At 35.5% G+C, this 16,786-nt stretch overlaps 1 long non-coding RNA gene across 2 annotated transcripts; it reads right to left on the bottom strand.

Annotated features, from left to right (window-relative positions):
* Positions 1–818: 818 nt before the first annotated feature.
* On the bottom strand, positions 819–11,942 carry LOC109175283. Of its 2 annotated transcripts, none has more exons than XR_002053269.1 (4): positions 11,507–11,942; positions 11,363–11,429; positions 11,092–11,175; positions 819–986 (listed from the first exon to the last, which is right to left on the bottom strand). It is a non-coding gene; the product is annotated as an uncharacterized LOC109175283 (long non-coding RNA). The 2 variants fall into 2 exon arrangements; XR_002053270.1 differs by having other exon boundaries at positions 11,811–11,942.
* Positions 11,943–16,786: the final 4,844 nt, after the last annotated feature.

Here is a 16,786-nt window from a genome sequence, read left to right as displayed (position 1 = left end):
CGCGGCCAAACTGCAAGCTCTATGATTTCGGGTCGGAAAAATTGGAGTTTTCCTCCACCGTTCTCCTGTCGTCGTTCCACTGCATGGTCCAGACAATCGGGTCTAGTAAGAGTTAGTTTTCTCGCTTCTCTCTAGGTTCCCACAAATTGGAGTGCTTTTTTCTTTGCATTCTCTCCACTGTCGAAACCTCGGTTGGCTTGGATTAAGATATGTTGACACTTGTTATTTTTGGATTGTCCCATTATTTGGGTTAGCTCCTCTCGAATTTTGACTTTGTCATAAATTCGATTGGATTTTTCTTAGCTTTGTATTACATTATCATGGAGTTTTCCAGCCACTCCTGGAGTTCCGGCAACATGGTTGGCTGTGCAAGTTTTCTATGCAGTGTTCTGCCGGCAACTTTCAAGGCATCCAGCAATTCACATGATTTTTATTCTCGATTTTTCAAATCCTAGAAGCTGAAGTAGAAGCCGATTACGCCGATTCATCTTATGATTATGAGCCTGATTCCCGCTTTTATAGGAACCCCCTTAAACTTGCCTATTTCAGATGAAAGATTTCTTCCCGTTGGAGGCTAAACAAGATCAAACGCATCCCTCACCTTGAAGCATATGTAGATCAAGCAGCTTCTACAAGGACTCATTTTGCCTTTCGACTAGACGAAGTTCCATTTTATGATTCTGAACTGGTTGGATAAACCGCAAAAGTAGGCCTCCCTCTTGTTCCAGTTGTTCCAGATATTGCCTCTGTTGCTATTGCCCATCTTGCCTCTGTTGCTGTTGGTGGCCTTACCCTTGGAATTTCTCCCTCACCTAAGCATGGTCAGGTATGCCTTAAGCGAATTGTATTTAGAGTTCGGTTTCATATTTCATTTTTGAGTTTATTAGAGCGAAGTGATGAAATAGCTACCACCCCTACAAATTAAAACATGTCAATAACAAATCACCTCCACGTCATCAACTAATTACTTATAACTTGAAGGCAACCTGTAAAAAAGTTTTGATGAAGAAAATTTTATGATTTGTGCACCGAAACAACACTTATGGAAGGTCAGAATGCAACATGAAGAATCAGTTTTGATTCATGCTACGGAATTGCACTTAAGCTTTTTTTTTTTTTTTTTTTTTTTTTTGTTTAGTTGGTGAAAATTAAATTACTAAAAATAATTAATTAATATACTCAAATTCCCTTACATAATAAATATATGTGATGGTAATATATGAATTCTAACGATTGAAATATGCCATCACTATTTAATCTTGTATATTGAAGAAATCTAAAGACCACAAGAAAATAAATCAGCCTAAATTGTTTGATCTATCCAAACCAATAAGACCAACTTTTAAATCACCATCTATTTATCTATCTCTACCACCTACTTGCACATACGGCATGCCTATCCCTATTACTACTTTCACCCTTATCGACTCATTGATCTATCTACCACTATAATTATATATATTAGTATTTTTTATTCTTACTTTACATACCATCATCTATCTTATCCATTTACAATTTACTTATATCCCAATATAAGTTACTTACATCATTTAGAATGAGACATTATTCACATTATCCAAATTAAAACGTTAAATCTAAATTACATGTGTATTTCCCATATGTATTAAAGGGTGATTGATGTTAACGTTAAATCTAAATTACATATTGTGTATTTCCCAAATGTATTAAAGGGTGATTGATGTTAAATGGAACGGAGTGGGTTGGGCTGCCCCCGCAGTACAGTACATGTGTATTTTTGTACATGTATTTGTTTAAGGTTTCTTATAAATATGTTGCTTGTAACCCTGAATGTTTGACCATAATTACAATAAAAAATAAAAAATAAAAAATAAAAAATAAAAAGGGTAAATGATACTTTTTTCCACTAAGTTATATACTTATAGCACTTTTTGCTCATAAATTATTCATGTAAGCACATTACTCCCTTGAATTATTCTAAAAATGGCGATTTTCCCCATAATATATTAAATTGACATTTCTACCCTTACAGTAAACATTTTATTTATTTTTCTTCTCCAACAAATTATTGCGTATACGTAGGGATGACCACGGTTCGATTCGAACTGAATCGGACACTATAGCAATCGAATTAAAAATTTCCGGTTATGATTCAAATCCAGAACCCAATATTTGATTTTCAGTTTATTATAATTATGAATCGAAAAAATTGAATCCTGAACCGTGAATCGGCGGTTCCGGATTCGATTCGCGATTTTAAATCGTCTTAATTTTAAAATTTTATTTTTTTATTTTAAAATAGTCAAAATTCAACAATAAATATTTTTAATTTTTTTCAATAAGTATATAATTCATGAAAAAAGTGCTATTTTCCCATATATATATATATATATATATATATATATATATATATATATATATATAGTTTCGCTTTTGTGGACATAGGCCCAATATTGAACCACATAAAATGTTCATTTATAGCAAGTTCAGCGTCTACAACATGTTCCAATTCAAAGGATTTGCATAATTATTGTCACCAGAATTATTTGGTGATATGATCTCTTGTGCACTTCTTGTTACTAATAATGATCCAATTATCTTTCAAGATGCTTCAAGATGTTATTTCTAGCTAGGAGAAAAATAAATGTATGACACGTATGATTGAGATAAGAGTCTTTACACTAAAATCATACTTGGAGGTAGATCAACTTCCTTAAGGCAAGAAAGTTACGGTGCAAGTGGGTCTATAGGAAGAAGCCACCAGTATCAGGAAAAAAAAAATGGAAGAAAGATTCAAGTCTCATGAAGGGTTTTCTTAACAAAAGCAGATAAATTGTGATGAGATTTTCTCTTATATTGTTAGATATACTACTATTAGGCAGGACCGACTCTAAGCATGTCTATCATGGGCGATTGCACAGAACCCCCAATTTTTGGGGGTATATATATATATATATATATATATATATATATATATATATATATATATATATATATATATATATATATATATATATATATATATATATATCCCGTGCGGTTGTGCGGGTGGACGCACGTTAAGCATTAAAGTGACGCACTTTAAGTACAAAACACACACATATTAAGCACACAAACAAAACACCCCCAGAACACAAACCAAAACACCTTGAGCACAAAGCTCAAGCATCTAAAACACAAAACTCACGCACCTTAAGCACAAAACTCATGCACCTCAAGTTTCAACAACTACTCACATTAAGAACACAAATCTCGCGCACGTCACAAAACACATGCACCTTAAACACAAACTTACGCACCTCAAGTACAAACCTCACGCACCTCAATCACAAAACTCATGCACCTTAAGTTTCGACACTGTTCACATTAAGTACACACTCACGCACCTTAAACACAAAACTCACACACCTTAAGACCGCACAACCGCACGGGAAACAAATTTTATATATATATAAGATTTCAGACTATGTGCATGGAGATTAAGTCAATTTTTGATAAGGTGAAATTGAGCCTGATTGACAATTACTTTAAAAACCTAAAAAAAACTATATATATATATATATATATATATATATATATATATATATATATATTTCCTAATCCCAATTCTCAATTAGTCGGACATTGCCAATTCGCAAACCTATAAAATATGTACCAGTACCCTAGCGCAACCCTAATATTCCCAATTCGCAATATTAATATATGATTCACATGTTTTCCTCCTGCTCTCTTTGCAGTCAACACGGCTACACAATACACTAACGGAATTCCCAAATCTCCAGTGTAGCACACAAACTCTCAAGTTCTTCAATTCTCTTAACAGGTAATTAAAATTACGTATTTTTTACAATTTTTATTTATTGTTTTATAAACATGACTTAATAATTCTAATTTCAGAATAATATATTCAAGAATTTGTTTCTTTATTAATTATTTATTCATAGAATTTTTATATAAATTCTTTTTTTTTTTCTTAGGATTTTATAATTATGTCTTTTAGAAAATTTTCATCTGGGCCTGAGAAGCGAGAAGAATTGAACAACTAACTCAATCTCAAAAGAGAGCTCTTGAAAGTTTCATTACAAAAGAAACTCAAATAGATGTGCAAAAAGATGATGCCAAGAAAAATTGTTAGATGATAATCTTCATATAGAAGATCAAGATGATTGTGAGATTCAAAAAAAAAAATAAAAAATGATAGTGTGCACAACGATAATAGATATCATTGCGGCAATGAAAATAATATGAATGTTGATAGTTGTTTAGATGACATTTGTCAAAATGATAGACCAAGGAGTTTTTCAAAGTTAAAATTGTTGAAATCTTACTCACGATCAAGTATGTTGCAAGAAAGACTCAATGGATTAGTTTTAATCTCCATTGAAAATGAGCTTTTGGAAGAAGTTGATATCAAAATTTTTGTAGATGATTTTACATCTAAATATGCATGACGCATGTCACCTTTTAAATGAAATTTAGATGTCTTTTTTATAAAATATTGATTCAACTTTTTGAACAACTATTATTTTTATATATAGAAATTATTTGAAAAAAAAAACCCCAAAATAAAATATTACACAGGGTCTCAATTTTTATTGAAACAGCCCTTCTATTAAGTTAGTACACTTTCTTTAGTAGCAATTTTGAATTTGCATTTGGAGTAGATGTTTGTGAATATCGCTTTTCTGTATAGTGATTTAGATTAGTAGATTTTTATGAAGCAACCTAAAGGGTTTCTTAAACTCATATAGGTGATCTAGATGAGTTTAAAATCTCAGGTTTGGACATCATGATTTGGTTCACAACATCCCTCCTAGCCTAGTGGTAGATTGGCCCCTACTTTCAACACAAGTACCAGAGTTTGATTATAAGCAACTATAATATTATTGTACATAACCTGAATGGTCTTTTAGACAAAGTTTCTGTTGAGATTAACAAGAACAATGAAGCAATAATAATGGCATAAAGGGTAAAGAAGAGCAAGATTTACGTGGTTTGGCAAGGTGCCTACATCCACGGGAGTGAAAGAATTCTTATATTCATAGTGATGGTGATAGTGGTGACACTACCTATAGGGATACAACCAATATATTTATAGGCATCTAATCCTTATACAATAGGTCTACTTGTTTCACTCCTACTCCTAGTATGAGACAAACACTTATTCCTAATCCATATATGAGACAAACTCAACAATCTCCACCTTGGCGAATATGTTCTTTAGGAGAAAAGATAACTCAACAAATCTCCACCTTGACGAATATGCTCTTTAGGAGAAAAGACTTATCTCACCATCTCCACCTTCACATATATGCCCTTTAGGAGAAAAGACTTCTCCACCTTCGCAAATATGTCCTTTAGGAGAAAAAGATAACTCAACAAATCTCCACCTTGACGAATATGCTCTTTAGGAGAAAAGACTTATCTTACCATCTCCACCTTCCCTTAGGAGAAAAAAAAAAAAAACTTATCTCACATATACACATGGGTAGGAACAACCATGTTTATCCCAACTAGCCGGCCATATGCACCACTCAGCATCAAACGTTTTCCAGCATGTACACGAACCGCTTTGTTCCAAGCCATTCGCCCCTCAGCCGTCGACCTGTTATACGGCCGCGACTCATGCTAACTGCCCCGTTCAGCTGACTTCCTGCATCCGGCCCATACCAAGTCCATGTCCCCTCCTGGTATCCACGCTGCCCCTAACACAACAGCGCCCCTGCAAAGTCACACTAAACCCGTGTGCCTTGCCCAATGCTCCACTAACCAGTAGTTGCCACTGGTTAGCAACACGCACCATGCAGCATCAAACGTTTCCCTGTGCATGTTCACGAACTGCTTCGTCCCAAGCAATCCGTCACACCAAGCCTGACTCACGCCAAGCCCTACCCATACCAGATCCATATCCCCTCCTGGTATCCACGCTGCCTCTAACATAACAGCGCCCCTGCAAAGTCACACTGAACCCGTGTGCCTTGCCCAATGCTCCACTAACCAGCTATCGCCACTAGTTAGCAACACGCACAACGCAGCATCAAACGTTCCCAGTGCATGTTCATGAACCGCTTCATCCTGAAGCGTCCGCCCATACCAGCCGTGACTCATGCCAATCCCGGCCCATACCAGGTCCATGTCTCATGACAAGCCCAACCCGTACCAGCCGTGGCTCATGCTAAGCCCGGCCAATACCAGGTCCATGTCTCATGACAAGCCCAACCTGTGTTAGTCGTGACTCATGCCAAGCCCGGCCTACACCGATACCAGGTCCACGACCCCTCCTGGTATCCGCGCTGCCCAACACTACAGCGCCCCTCACCACATTCTCATCTAGCATCTAGAAACGCCCAACAAGTCCAAACAATATTCGAACTTGTTACTAGTTTCCGCTAGAACATCACCTTCACTATAATAAGATTCATCAGCATGTACCACGTCCGTAGCTTTCTGCTTCTTCAACTCCTTCCAATCAGCCTCTTCCAGATCAGATGGCTTTTCCGCCTTCAAGGTTTTTAGAAGACCTTGTTGTGCCAACAAATCTTTTACCCTAAATTGCCATAACCCAAAATTCTCTGTACCATCAAACTTTGATACCTCGAATTTTGTACTTGAACGGACCATCTCAACAGTGCTCTGATACTAATTTGTTGAGATTAACAAGAACAAAAAATAATAATGGCAAAAAGGGTAAAGAAGACAAGATTTACGTGGTTCGACAAAATGCCTACATCCACGGGAGTGAAACGATTCTCTTATTCATTGTGATGGTGATAGTGGTGACACAACCCTTTAGGGATACAACCAATATATTTATAGGCATCTAATCCTTATACAATAGGTCTACTCGTTTCACTCCTACTCCTAGTATGAGACAAACACTTATTCCTAATCCATATATGAGACAAACTCAACAATCTCCACCTTGGCGAATATGTTCTTTAGGAGAAAAGATAACTCAACAAATTTCCACCTTGACGAATATGCTCTTTAGGAGAAAAGACTTATCTCACCATCTCCATCTTCACATATATGCCCTTTAGGAGAAAAGACTTCTCCACCTTCGCAAATATGTCCTTTAGGAGAAAAAAGATAACTCAACAAATCTCCACCTTAGCAAATATGTCCCTTAGGAGAAAAGACTTATCTCACCATCTCCACCTTCACAATTATGCCCCTTAAGAGAAAAAACTTATCTCACATATACACATGGGTAGGAACAACCATGCTCATCCCAACTAGCCAGCCACATGCATACGCAGCATCAAACGTTACCCAGTGCATGTACACGAACCGCTTTGTTTCAAGCCATTCGCCCCTCAGCCGTCGACCTGTTATACTGCCGCGACTCATGCTAACTGCCCCGTTCAGCTGACTTCCTGCATCCGGCCCATACCAGGTCCATATCCCCTCCTGGTATCCACGCTGCCCCAACACAACAGCGCCCCTGCAAAGTCACACTAAACCTGTGTGCCTTGCCCAATGCTCCACTAACCAGCAATTGCCACTGGTTAGCAACACGCACCACGCAGCATCAAACGTTTCCCCGTGCATGTTCACGAATCGCTACATTCTGAAGCGTCCGCCCATACCAGCCGTGACTCCTGCCAAGCGCGGCTCATACCAGGTCCATGTCTCATGACAAGCCCAACCCATACCAGCCGTGACTCATGCCAAGCCCGACCCATGCCAGTGCCATACTGGCCCATACCAATACCAGCCGTGACTCGTGACAAGCTCGACCCATACCAGCCGTGACTCATGCCAAAAGCCCAGCCCATACTAGCTGTGACTCATGACAAGCCCAGCCCATACCGAGCCAATATTGACCCATATTGATACCAGCCGAGACTAATGACAAGCCCAGCCCATACCAGGTCCGCGACCCCTGGTATCCGCGCTGCCCAACACCACAGCGCCCGTCACCACCTTCTCATCTAGCATCTAGAAACGCCCAACAAGTCCAAACAATGTTCGAACTTGTTACTAGTTGCCGCTAGAACATCACCTTCACTATAATAAGAGCCATCAGCATGTACCACGTCCGTAGCTTCCTGCTTCTTCAACTCCTTCCAATCAGGCTCTTTCAGATTTGCTGGATTTTCCGCCCTCAAGGTTTTCAGAAGGCCCTGATATGCCAACAAATCCTTTATCCTAGACCGCCATAACCCAAAATTCCTTATACCATCAAACTTTGATACCTTGAATTTTGTACTTGAACTAGCCATCTCAACTATACTCTGATACCAATTTGTTGAGATTAACAAGAACAAGAAACAATAATAATGGCAAAAAAGGGTAAATAAGAGCAAGATTTACGTGGTTCGGCAAAGTGCCTACATCCACGGGAGTGAAATAATTCTCGTATTCATAGTGATGGTGATAGTGGTGACCCACAACCAATATATTTATAGGCATCCAATCCCTATACAATAGGTCTACCCGTTTCACTCCTACTCCTAGTATGAGACAAACACTTATTCCTAATCCATATATGAGACAAACTCAACAGTTTCACAATGTAAAGTGACCATGATCTATGGTATAACAATTGTGTTTAAAATCTGTGAGCCAATTATTGAACTTACAAATCTCATATAGTTTTGGGGCAGAGGCTTGGTTAAATCTCGCCAATAAATTATGGACCACATTCTCAACAGTAATAGAAATTATTAAATTTTATAGTATCAAGTGGCAAGTTTATGAAACTCTATCCTACGATTGTTGTTTCTAACTAATTCTAAAATTTAAATTTCTATTTAACACTAAAAAGTACATTATCTTGCAATAATATTAAGGGTGTGTTTGGTTGGTGGGTTTTGCCCATAGGAATGGGTATGAAAATGATTGTTGTTGTTTGGTTGATAGATTTTTAGAATACTACTATGGGTTTCGAATACCCCATCAATTGAAAAACTCATACCCAAATAAAATAAGGGTTTCATTCCCTTATTCATTCTCAAACACTACTATTAGTAACCATTCTCATTCCACCCTACTACCAAACATGTTAAATACTTTCATCAAACCCCATTACCATTACCAAGTATTTGATACCCATTCCGATTCCGATTCCGATTCCTATGTGCGAACCAAACACACCCTAAATAAGTTTTACAAATGAAGTACTTAGAAAAAAATTACAAATCAAGTTGATTAATCAAAATCTCTTCTCAATTAAAAACTCTGTAAAATTTCATTAAAGATATTTTTAGTTCTGTTATGATGTCATCCTAACTTTAGGATTGCAATCTACTCCTTTCAATTGTATAAATTATTTGTTATTGCTTCATAAATTCACATAATATGTATTTGATTATTTATTAAGACTTTTTACTATATTAGTTATTATTGTGTTCAACAAATTACAAATGCATTCATATATGTTTAAACTATTCAATTTATTTTAGTATCCATTTATTAATCTTTGCATATTAATTTTTATTTAAATTTAAAACTTTTTAAATTTGACAGACCCCGGCAAGACTTGCGGGCTTAAGACAAGGCGGGCGGCACATTTTAGGCCCATATTATAGCCCGCCCCCACCATATGGTGGGTTTTGGCAAGCCCCATCTCGCCGGTTCATTTCGACAACTCTTTCCCAAACTAAACAAGAGATAGGAGAAAATCAAGCTGTTGAGATCGACACAACTGCTCCATCCATTGGAGCAACTGTTCAATTTGCACTTATTATTAGACCATCTGCACAAGCACCTCAAGCCACCATTGTTGAGATTGGTGATGATCAATCTGAAGGAACATATGTTGTAATTCCTAAATTCAGCACTGCCCCCAATCCCAAAAGAGCTTAATTAACTTGGATTGATGCTTAAATGATTTGCCAATTCTCAAGGGAGATCAAGTGAACAAAGAAGACCAGCCTATACCACTTATATTACAACCCTATCAAGGAGATTATGGACAGAATAGACGCAACAGAGGATGAAGTCTTTGAGAATATAGGGTATACGCTATTGGACACAAATGAAATCGATATTACTATCTTCACACACTTGAGGTAGTTGTTTGACAACTACAAGGTTCTATCACATTGTTCAGATACCAATCACTCCCAACAATTTCCTCCTCCCAAGACCAACCACTCTTAAATGTTATTGCTAGGACTCGAATCTGTGACCTGACTCCGATACCACTTGTTAGGGTAAGCTGTTACCACCCATGCCAAAAATTATAAGGATGTAGAGAAAAAAAATTGAACAAATTACAAATCTGATAATCTGAAAATATGACCACATTTAGGGTCCGTTTGGAAACCCGTAAAATAATTTCTGAAAAATGTTTTTCGAGTTTTCAGTGTTTTCCTACTTTCCAAACGGACCTTTAAAAATGAGAGAATATTGGGTGATGTTCTTCTTCATCAGTCAAACCCAGTGGCAGAAGCCAGGAGTTTACTGCAACTGCTCTGAAGGACCCTCATCACCACACGTTCCAGTATAGGAATCCACTTTTCAAGGTTTTATGTTCTCTCCTCAATGGATGGCCACCTCTGCATTTTCCTATTATTTCTTAGAGTTTAGGAATAAGAATGTAATAAGTTTTAGTTCTTCATTTGCTCCCCCATTTCTTTCTGCTCACAATTTTTTAATTGCACTGAGATAGCTGGTGCCCTTTTATTTGTGAAACTTTTTGCTGGAATATGGACAAAGGCCAGCACTACCTAGGGGCTCCACTCACTTGTAATGGGTGGGACAACTGGTCTAGAGATTTAAGACTGCTGCATATCCAAAGCTAAAGAGCGAATCTTTGACGTTTGGTTAAGGATGGTTGAGTCTCTTCCATTCAACCAAACCCCAAGTTAGCTAGGAGTGGAAATAGGCTGAGCCAAACTTGGCCTGCTATAGAAATCTAAAGCATGGGCTTGGGCAGGGGACGAAAGCCTACAGCTGACCATTAAAAAGGCTTCAAAATAGGTCCTAAAAAGGCTTTGAGCCTATTTAAGGCCTAATGTTAAAGGCTTTTAAAGCATACATGTAAAAAATATAGGTGCATTTTGGTTTGCTTTTCATGCTTTTGAAACCAATCTCCGCACCATGACCATCATTCCCATTGCAGAAATAGAACAACTTTTTATTAAAAAAAAAAAAAAAAATTACCTTTAGCATCTCTTCTGAATCATCATTATAAGCATGTGTATTAGTCCAGCAACAGAATTTTGTTCCTCCTTGAAATCTTCCTAGCTATCGGTCAAAACAGTGCCAACATAAAATCAAGAAGTCATTTATTCAGAGCAACTAATCAGAATATTAACATTACAAATTGGTGTTGGAAGGCATAAATGAACTGGGACTGATTTGAGAAAAGTGCTATAAATAGCATTGATAGGAAAATCAAGGAATTCAATTTGAAGAAATAATTAATGTGCACCTCATTCTGTAGTACTTTCATCCAAAACTTTGATGAGCTCCTATATCAATTCAAACAAAACCTCAACCTGAAAATGGATGACAAATTCAACTGCTATGACATTCGTCAAAAGCAACTTAAACAAAAGTAAATCACTGACAGTACCTTGTCAGCGGTAGACACACATGTTTCCCTATTCATAATGTTTTCAATTATAATTTTTGCCATAATTTTATTTGTTCCAGCATCAAGGTGATCCATAACTCGTGGACAGTTAGAGAGTGTTAGAGTTGTGACAATATCACCGTCCGAGGCAGCAGCAGCCCCCGCCGCCACCGTCCGATGCGGCAGCAGCCTCCGCCGCCACAGATCAGACAGCAGCAGACTACACCAAAGGCCGCCACTGCTACAAGAGTACAGTAGTACACGGCTACACCACTGCTACACTAGAAGAGTAAGAACCACTAACCTCACCATCGATCACTGCCTCCTCGCTGATCGGTCGCCGCCTCGCCGCAGACGGTGGAGTCCCGCAAAATTGCCTCGCAGAGTCGCAGTCCAGCCCCCAGTAACCGCCGAATACCAAATTGGGGAACGGGAATTAGTGTTGAAGTATTATATTAACTAATAAAATATAATACATATATTTATAAATTAACACGCTAAGCTTTTAATAAGTTTGGGCCAATTTAATATAATAGGTTTTTAAATAGGTTTAAACGTCTTCTATTTAAACAGGTGAGTCCAGTCCGGGCTATAGGCCCTTTATAAGAATCTGGCCTACTCCCTCCTAGGGGCAAATTATGAGGTCCATCCGAATGCACAATGCATGGTGTATACTGCAGTTTCATTTCAACACAATTATATTATCATTTTGATATAATTACAGTTTTGATGGACAATATACATTCAAATATGTGAAATTATTATTCAGTTTCATTTTGTATACACTACAATTTCATTTCAACATAACTACAGTTTCATTTCAATTCAATTGCAGTTTCATTTGATAATATAATAAAAATAATACGTGAGACAGTATCAGTTTAGATACACTATAGTGTCTGTCGGTTTATGGACCATGGTCCACAATATAATTGTGGCCTTCCTAAGGCAAATTATATTGTCGATCGCGGTCCACAATGTTTGTGATCCAGGCATCAAAACTGTGTCGTTTCTTTTAATGAAAAGGAACATCATATGTTCTGCGCCGTTCCGTGACATCCGCAAAAAAAGTAACTTTAATTGTATAACATATTCAGTTTCATTTTGTATACACTACAGTTTCATTTCAACACAACTACAGTTTCATTTCGATACAACTACAGTTTCATTTTGATATAACTACAGTTTCATTCGATATTATACACTCAAATATGTGAAACTGTTATTCAATTTCATTTTATATACACTATAGTTTCATTACAACACAACTACATTATCATTTCGATATAACTACAGTTTCATTGCACAATATACACTCAAATATGTGAAATGTTATTCAGTTTCATTTTATATACACTGAAGTTTCATTTCATCACAACTACAGTATCATTTTTGATATAACTACAGTTTCGCTGGACAATATACACTCAAATATGTGAAATTGTTATTCAGTTTCATTTCAACACAACTGCAGTTTCATTTCAATTCAATTGCAGTTTCATTTGATAATAATAAAAATAATACGTGAGGCAGTGTCAGTTTAGATACACTGTAGTTTCATTTGGTAATTAATACACCAAAAATACGCGCTCCGTTAAGCTGTAACGGCAGCTGTTTATTTACTTAAAGAAACGACGCCGTATTAGGACCGCGGTCCACAGTATAATTGATGCCTTCCTAATTAAGACAAACTATTCTATGGATCCAGGTTCAAAAATACACAATTTATATACTGAATGTTCAATATTTAGATACTGAAAGTTCACAATTTGAATTGTGAACATTCAGTATGTAAATTGTGAACATTCAACATATAAATTGTGTATTTTGACTTTGGTCTACCTTACAATGTGGACCCGGATCCATGGCATGACTATTGCCTTCCTAAAGTTAGCTATTAACTTTAGTTGATAATATGTAAAATGTCTTTTGAGAACATGAATTTATTTTATAGCAATGTCTTATTAAATATTAATAATTATATATAAACGAAAAGTATTTTTTAGTAATAATATTTGTATGAGCTATATTTGTGTGAGATCGTCTTATAAATCTTAAGATAAGTGTTTGTTACTTATGATAGAAATCGTAGTACTTATTACAAAAATTTTAATACCACTTTAAAATAAATAAATTGTTACTTATAATATATATTGTAATATTTATATGTAAAATTATGATACTATTTAGGGTAAAACGATTGTTATTAATGATAAATATTGTAATATATACTTATAACTGACATTGTGATACTTACAAAGTATAACTTTAATGTAAATATTATAATATTTATATGTGAAATGTTACTTATGAAAGAAATCGTATATTGTATAAAATTTAATACCAATTTGAATTAAAAATAAATCAATTACTTATTATAGATATTGTAATACTTGTATGTGAAATTGTGATACTATTAAGTGTAAAATTGATGATTTCTAATAATGATACATATTGTAATACTTACAATTGAAATTGTAATACTTTCACACCCATTTGTTTATAACTTGAACCGTCTCGTTAATAAAGATATGTAAGACGGTCTCACACAAGATTTTGCCGTAAATTTTAATCCATGAAATGCTTGTTTTTCTGATCTAAGTTAGAAAATCTTTGGCAGCTTAAATAATTATTCCGAAGTTTATCTGAACCATTTTAATTTCTATTTAAATCATTCTGTATGCAAACTATTTGATTAATGTCGATATGGATGTTTTTTTTATTATTTTTCAATTCTTGACAGAAAATCGTGACCTCATCTTTCTCAAAAATAAAATGTTCAAACTATTGCACCATATTGCAATTGTTGTGCGAGATTTATAGTTTTACTCATTCACAATCCACACGTTGTGGTAACTCACGTTATACATAAACTAACTTTAATTTGAATATAAACAAGCAAACCTTTATAGTAATTAGCTTGACTTTATTTTCAATTATGATACTATATAACCCAATATCAACACCACAATGTTTTGAAAGTTATTGAATTATTGTACTCCTCTGGGGCTACATTGGCCCGCCTTTCCTTCATGCATAAACGATCCCACGCACAAAAAAAAAAAAAAAAAAAAAAAAAAACCAGAAATTGTGTAACCTACCTGCGGCTCCTAATTCTCTATCTACTAGTCATCATTTTGTGAGAATCAAGTTAACATCTCGTAATTTTTTATTTTGGCGCACCCAACTTGTCCCGTTCTTACACGAGCAAAACTTGATCAGTTATGTCGATGGTACCATCATCTGTCCGCCTGCTACGCTGCCATCTTCGGTTGGTGAGGTTTCCTCCGCCGCTGCTATACCGAACCCAGCCTACGCCGTTTGGATACGACAGAATTGTGTAATTAATCAATTACTGGAATCCTAATCGTTTAGATATTTGTTTGATGCTTATTGTCATGTATGTTTTCAAATGGAAAAAATCTTCCCTATTGTTTTCCAACTTAGAAGTTGGAAATTTTGAAAGATGAAAAACAAAAATTCTCATGAACACAATAGAAAGTTGGCCCATTTTATAGGTAAGTCAAGTCCACCTTGCATTATGAGGCAATTTATATCATGGATCAGGATCTACATAGTATTATAGCAATCGTTATACCCTGCACCACGGCGCGCGTAGCACTGTGCGCCCCGCGCCTTCCAAAACGACGTAGTTTTGGTAAGTTATGTAGGGAGTTTGACGCGATTATGTGTATTTGTTTATATAACATGTGTATTTGTTTATACAATTATGTACATTTTTTATACAATCATGAACATTTTTTTTATACAATTATGTACATCTGAAACAGGAAATTTATGTGTATTATGTTAAGAGTTCATGTTTTTTATGTTAAAAGTTTATGTATATTATGTATTATGTTAGATTATATGTATTATCTTTTAAAAAAATGTATGTGTATTTTGTTATACAATTATGTACATTCATGTATACAATTATGTGTATTCTAGTATAAAATTATGTACATTTTTGAACCTGAGATTTTTTTTAAAAAAGAAAATTAACCGTCAATACAGGGTAGCGAATTTTTTTTTTTTTTTTTAAAATCTGAAACGACGTCGTTTTGCATCAGGGCGCACAATGCAATGCGCGCCCTGGTGCAGGATATAACTTCAGAGTTGATGTTTATTATGTTAAAAGACACGTTAAATTTGGCTTGTGAATGGCAGTTTTTAGGCTTTGAGTCGAGTAACACCTTAACATATGTATGTGTCTTGTGTTATAAAATTATGTACCTTATGAGTATGAATTTTGTACTTTGTCGTTTCAATTCAAGGTCTATAATACGGTGCGCAATGCGTCGTTTTGAATTTTGTACGACGTCGTTACTTGACTCAAAGCCTAAAAACTCCCATTCACAAGCCAAATTTATGCCAAGATTCTAGTAACCCCAAATGAATGAAAAATTAATTTGTAATTTGAGACAAGAGAACAACAATACTCTTGATATATGATACAAGTTAAAATTAAAATCTAGAGGGATGGAGGGGGTGAATGCTAGACTTTTATATATTTAAAAAAATTTCACACAAAGTATGCATAGTGAAAATATTTTACTTGCTTTAATTTGTTTGAGTGTTAGTTTACACAAGTGTTGGCTAAGTTAAAAATCATTTTGAAGTTTATTTACGTACGTGTATGAATCTTTCAAACATAACTTGTCGAATACAAATGCACGAGTAGAGATAGAAATCTTAAAATGCTTTTGTGAGTATTGTGATCCCCTAATCCAATCTTCTCTTTATCACCAAACAAAAATATGCGAATGTATTTTGACAACTAAATCCACAGTGACTACAACCCTTTCACATAGATTTTTGACAAAGTCCCTCTATTATTTGACTCTTCACAAGGATCTTCAATTCAACCAAGTTCTCTTCTCTATTACTCACAAGAATCATCTACATTATGATTCCCTTTTTTGTGTACCAACTCATTTGTTCACAAGGATTAGCCATAGTTTATCCTTGCAATAATACTTGGTTACTAACCACTATTTTTATCTTGAGAACAATATTCTCAACTCTCAGGTTACGTTGTTTTTATTTTACTTTAAGCAATGTTTGAAGGTAAACTGGTTAGACACTTTGAACGAACTTAGATGATTCTTTTCAGTTTAGAAAGACGTTTCTTTTCAATTCTCTGATTTTTTTTTTTTTTTTTTTGGATATCAAATCTACTAATCATTGAACTTTCTCTTCCAATTCTGACTTATGGCCCATTTTGATATTTTATCATTTAACTTTTCTAATAAGTAAACTCTTATATTTCACTATCTT

Source organism: Ipomoea nil, unplaced genomic scaffold (genome assembly GCF_001879475.1).
Source record: "Ipomoea nil cultivar Tokyo-kokei standard unplaced genomic scaffold, Asagao_1.1 scaffold0688, whole genome shotgun sequence".
Lineage (NCBI taxonomy): Eukaryota > Viridiplantae > Streptophyta > Magnoliopsida > Solanales > Convolvulaceae > Ipomoea > Ipomoea nil.
This window is presented reverse-complemented; position numbering and strand designations above follow the sequence as displayed.